Source organism: Onthophagus taurus, chromosome 2 (assembly GCF_036711975.1).
Source record: "Onthophagus taurus isolate NC chromosome 2, IU_Otau_3.0, whole genome shotgun sequence".
NCBI lineage: Eukaryota > Metazoa > Arthropoda > Insecta > Coleoptera > Scarabaeidae > Onthophagus > Onthophagus taurus.
In genome coordinates this window covers 17,339,910-17,346,559 of record NC_091967.1, presented here as the reverse complement: position 1 = coordinate 17,346,559, position 6,650 = coordinate 17,339,910, and positions in this window count along the sequence as shown.

Genomic DNA, 6,650 nt, shown 5'->3' with positions numbered 1-6,650 from the left:
TTTAAGAAACGCTGCTCTAGATAATCCTGCTCCCACAGAACCTAACGATAATGAAAAAACGATTCTGTTCCAAATACAGATGTAATAAAAGAACGGCTGGAACTGACAAAAAGGTGGGTTAACATTTTGTGATGCATGCAGCGTTGTTAAATACCCGGGTATTTATTTTCAAGGGTACATTTCCTGGATAGATACCCGGGGGTATTTACCCAAGATGGGTATTTAGAGGTATTTATAAAATTTAATTTAAATTGAGTTGATGGCATTTTTGCAAGCACTTCAAGAATGCAGAGTCGATTATCGATATACCAAACTTATTTATAACATCTACAAGAATGCTACAATGACGGTAAAATGAAAGTACTGAAGAGAGTAGAAGTAGTAAACTACTGATTGTGAGTAAAACAAGGCTACTCACAATCTAAAAACAAGGAACATTGATTGCAAATGCTTAAGTAATTTGCGCTACGCGGACGATATAGTTCTTATATCGGATAGCCTTGGAGAGATTAAACTAATGCTGAACGACTTAAATGAGGTGTATGCAAGAGTCGGGCTAAATATTAACGTGGAGAAATCAAAATTTATGACAAATCTTGTTCCCAACTATAACATCAATATTGGGGATAATGAGATTGAGAGGGTTGACAGCTATGTATATCTTGGCTATGAGGTTCTTGTATCGAGAGATAATCAAACAAGCGAACTAAGCAGATAGATCACATTCGTATGGGTAGCCTACGGGAAACTTAGACACATCTTCAAGAGAAAAGGCCAAGAAAGGCTTTCAATGAATGCGTGTTTCCGGTTATGACATAAGGTTCCGAAACTTTAACATGAACGGTAGCCACTTCCAGGACGATCCAAGTAACGCATAGATAGCTGGAGAGGTCGATCCTGGTTCTAACTCTGAGGTACTACATACGAAATGAAGACCTATGAAGAACTGTCGTAAATGATGTGATCAACATTGTGGCAAAGCTTAAGTGGAACTGGGCGGGTCATGTCGCGCGAATGAAGAATGAGCAGTGAACACAACGGTTGCTTGAATGGAGACCGCGAGCGAACAGACTAAGTAGACGTCAAAAGAATGACCAACAATTGGATGCAGACTATTTTAGACAGCACAGAATAGAATCGAATGGAACAGAATAGGAGATATGTCCAACAATGGACGCAGAGGGCTGCTTGATGATAATAATCATAATAACTTGATCTAATCTAAATTACGACAGATTCGTTTGAATGTTGATTCAACAACGTTGAATTCGTTGATAATACGTCTTTGAATATTGACAATTCCTCAACGTCTTCAACGTCCTCATCATCTTCCTCTTCATTTTTTTGGAATCTGATATATTTTTACTGGTATCACTTTTATACCCACTGTTTGGGTATTTACCCTGGGACGGGGTAAATACTCGGATAAATACCCATTTTAGAAATACCTACCCGCCGGGTATTTACCCAGTGCCCATCACTGGATGCATGATCCAAATGAGAAACGCGCTGGAGAGTTTCAACATGAACTCTAGTGGTTGATGTGATCTCACAGAGAACTAACCATAAGTGCTTAACCAAGACAAGATCGCAATGATTGATAACTGAATTTGTTTGTGATTTGACATACTCTGAGACTTCAAGATTATAGAGTCTGAAAATGATGATCGTTGCTTCGTTAGTATTGCAATCATTGCAATTTAACTTTGTTTTTAGATTTGTTGTGTTATTGTTACTTAATTTAAAGCGCTTAATAAGTTTTTAATAGAGTTTCATTGAGATATACGTAAAGTTAGTCGTATTTGGGGTCATAGAAACCGTTGGCCGAAGAACAGAACTTGGTACTGAATTAACATGCAATAAGAAACTCGACGCGGTTCTGGACGTACAAAGAGAACGATGCGCCACCGACGACGACGACGACTCACAATAAACCCTCGTTAGGAGCCGCCGGCTCTCGGGATTGCCAGTGTTTAGTGTCGTCATTAATTATGCCAGCTCGACATAGCTCCGGCAAGCTTTTCTTTATCAACCGAGCCCCCGGTGGTATGTCCTCCGACCCTCCTTTTCCCACTTCCTATTCCTTGTCGCATTTCCGAGACGCAACGCGTTTCTCCTCCGTCCCCCGCAACGATGATTTATACGTTCCGTCGACGGTTTCGCGATAGCGTCGCGATGAAGGCCCCTTAAGAGAAAGACAACCGCGGCGGTAACAACGCGCTAGGAACCGCGATATTTCAACTTGAACGAATACCGTGTAGTATTGTGTTAAAACCCCTTGGGTATCGTTTATTAATTCATTCAGTTGTAAATTATTATGTACCCTATTATTGTTCTTGAGGGTATTAATGTTTATAATGGATTAAATTTTAATTTGCAAATTTGTATCATTTTTGAAAGGAGATGTAAATTATAACAGATTTAAAAAGTTATATAGTTTTTCTTAAGTTATTTTTTTGTGAATAAAAATTCTTAAAGTAGTTGATGATATCCATAAAAGAAGTGTTGAATGTTGATGTTAAGATAACGAATTCGAGCTTCTTTGTAGGATCCGTATATAGATTAGTTCTTTACTCGGGCGGTACATCGCAGCGCGAAATTGCACCGTTAACAGAAAATGTAATTTACGCGGACGTAGCTCTTTCGTTGTGGGCTCGCCCTTTAGAATGAATTCGTTCGTGCGCCGCCGCTGCGGGCCTCTTTTTACGTTCGCGCTTAACTACTCAATTTAGGAAATGGCGAAGAAAACTTTACTGTGCTGTAATCCACATGATACGATCACAATAAACGGAGGCGTCTCGCATTTAGAAGGGGGTTGTTGAGTAGACCCCCTTTGTACACTTCCATTCTCGTAATGCGGATAATGTTTATGCGAACTTACCGTAAAAACAACCTGAAAATTCGGATAGAAAAAACGAATACTTAGAATTTCTTAACAATTTATTTCAAGTATCTTTCCTTTATAAATTCTTATTGGAATTTAAAATCATTGTTTGAATAAATAAAATTAACGGTCCGGGAAACGAATCTACTACAACAACTTGTTACAGGCAAGCAGATCGGTTCAGTACCTCCCATAGGGCATGTTTGTTATTGCGTTGCACTGTTACATTTCCAATTATATACTACATTTGACTTTGCGAGTCGAGGGACACCTTATACCACGATTTCCCCCGATTATTTACGACGCTTTGAGGTAATAACGAAACCACTCCGTTCGCGAACCGTACGATTTGTTATGCCCAAAGCACCCGGCATAATTCCGCCGACCATCAATATGTAGTATGCTATTTCGTACAGTGAAAATGATATGCAAAAAGTTACCATGAAGATCGTTTTACGAGTATCCTAGGTCGTAACTTGATTTGTGTCCAAAGTGACATAAAAAAGACGTAAAAGATGTTATTTCATGTTTACTCCAATTTATCTATGACCTCGAAAGTAGGAAAAATAAGTGTCACATAGTGTTTTTTATAAATTTTTAGTGTAATTCTCAATAAAAGAATAAATTAAAAAGTTTCCAGTTTATTTTGTAAACATAGTATGTGATGCTTTTCGATCACCTTGAAACAACTTGTTGTACAACTTCCAGACAAATCATGGAAAAGGAGGGCTTATCTCCTGTTTTGATTTGATATAAAATGTGGAAATTGTAAAATAGGAGATTTAAAAAATGAAAAGATTGTTTTGATGACGATTCCATTTTCATATGACATATATTTTATTACACACTCGGTTTATTGTACTTGTTCCTCTATTCTGTAATTTATCTTACTAGTAGACTTGATTGTTATTGGGTCTAGCAATAATTTTCCAGCAGTAGCGTGCTTATATGAATGTGGTCACATAGCAATTGTCCGAGCAAAAATGAAGCTCTCCATCTTTCGCAAAAATAACACACATATGATACGGTATTAACTAAAACTGCCAGTACTTTAACGTGTTTTCAAGTGTTCTGCAAAGAATACCATTTCTCTAAAGTGGTTTTTAAAGAAAAATGCCGAATTACTGTGCTGATGATGACAGGATACGCTGACAGAACAAGATCTTATAGTGAAGTGGCGAACTTCTTCAACGATGCATATTTAAATCGTACCCCTATCTCTGTTTTGAGGAAATTGGAAGCCTAAAAGATAAACACTGAAAGTGTTGATCAAGTACTGTCATGAATGAAAATAAATCTTTAGACACAATTGAATCATCCTCAAGTAAAACTGCACAAGTATATAATGTAAGCCAATGTATTACATAAAAATAACCGATACAAAAATCAGATAATGCAAGAATTTGCTGAAGATGACTTCGATTGTAGGTTACAATTTAGTGAAATAATGATGGAAAAATTGGAATTTACGGATATGTTGTTTACAAAGTAACCTTACATTGTGTGAGAATATAAATGGGCATAATGTAAGATATTATTAAAATATAAATCCTTACTGTATGGGAGTAAAGCTCAATCATTCAGGGCGAAAGCTTAATGTAAGGATGTGTATAGTGGGAAATTAGTTAGTTGGGTCTGAAATTGAATAAAATTTCAACTGATGAAATTCAACTCTAGTAGTTACTTAGAAATAAAATTTTACCTGCACTGAGAAATCTTTTTGAAGTCAATTTGAATTTGATATTTTTTCAACAAAATGAACCTCCAGCTCATTTTTACCATCTTTTTGAATTCATCAAATTTTAAGTTTTATATATGGTTCAACTCGTATTGAAGTGTAGATTCTAATAATAAATAATATACAGGGTGTTGCATTAAAAAATCCAAAATGATCAATAGTATCAGAGAAACAGTACATTTGGTCCCATTATTCAATTACGAGAAAATTAGTAGCTTCCAGACTTTTCTCTCGTTTCATGATATATACAATTGTTATACCAAGGTTTTTAAAGGTGACCAGCATATTATAATAGTTCTCGGTTATATAGATGTAGAAGGAAACGAAATAGCGGAAAATGCGTCTACTGCGATTCTGATGTACACATTCCATATTATTTCCCATTCCTTTTCAGTTTGAGGCATCTATAATAAAATATATGTTATTTTTTCTTCTCATATTTCTATGACCAATGATTTATTATTCCTTTTTTTGTAAGGAGATTGACCGATATCAATGATGTTCTTAATACTACCAGTCGAACAAGAGTAAATACAAGAACTACAACATTAAATTTTACCCAAAATATGGAGCAAAAAGCTAAAGGTAGGAAACCAGATAATGTAGATTTTTTGTTGCAAGAAATCACAAGTATTATGCCAAATATGGCAATACTTGTAAGTGACAATATACTCTCTGTTGTTGTTAATTCCAGCTTGTGTTATTCATCGACAGCATACGAGGAGCATTAACAGCGATTCTTATTTTATTGCGCAGGCTGCTTACATAGATACAGCAAATTTTGTCTTGAGCGTTTCTAAATCCTCTAGTCTTTCTAATTGAATATATTCACATTAACAGAGATAGCGCATTAAATATTTTAAATCTGTAGATAATGCGGTTTTCTTGTAAATATTTGTTTTAATTAACAACTCATTTGCAGACAATGTAAAAGTTGTTAATAAGTTTTAATGCTGCCTTGATACGTTTACTAACTGAGTATCGATTTTCAATGGTGGTCAATTCACGAGAGGCAATCTAATTCCAAACTCCATCAAAACAACTTTTAATAATGTTAATTAAATATGGGTATGAAGTAAACCTTCGTAAAATTCAATTAGTATGTAAAGTAAAATCGGGTCTAAACTAAATTTTATTCCGTCATTATAAAATTTAGTGTAACGTGGAAAGAATTTTAATTTTGAATTATCGGAACAAATACCAAAAATAAAAATATAGAATTTCCAAAGAAGAGAATAAATCGTATAAGAATGTGGGTTTACTATAAAATTCTTAGAACTAACTTACGCTAAAAGGTTCATGAGCTTCCGTTTTCTTTACTTTACGCTTTTTCTTTTCTTTGGATGGCACTGCGAAATGTGTTATCCCCTTGGCTGGATTTAACTGCAGGAATAGCTGTATTTGTTGGGAATGTTGCGAGTACGATATAAATGCAAAACACCCTTTTCGGATAATCAGTATCACTTTTCTGTTGGTAAATACCACATTGTTTGTAAATTTATTTCAAATTTATGTTTATAAACTGAAATATATGTAATTTTAAAGTGGACACTTCATAGCAGCTACCTCGATTTTATCCACCTATATTCCTAATGCTTTTACGTCCTTGATTTTCTATTTGATTGATTTTAATTAAAAATTCGTGGTTAACTCCATTTCTTTTAAACTTATTTTCGTTATTGATTTATTTATACTCGCAGCTCCTTGAAACAACCATGGTCTTTGGGCCTATAATCTATTAAAGGTCGCATTCAACTTTTCATTGTTTTAATCTGTTTTATCTGTTTTAGTTTTTTGATACAGGTCCTGAAAATCTTTTGAAGTATTTATAAAAGAGGTGTCATCTATATATAGACACATAGAGTCCGCCTGTATATTTTAAGGCAAGTCAATGATGTACAATAAGAATAAAATTTGACCCAACACGGTACTCCCATTTCAACCTTCCTCCAATTAGATGTTGTTTGATTCCAACAAACCTGTTGTTGCCTATCATGAAGATAAGAACCGATAAGTTTTTTTCCGTTT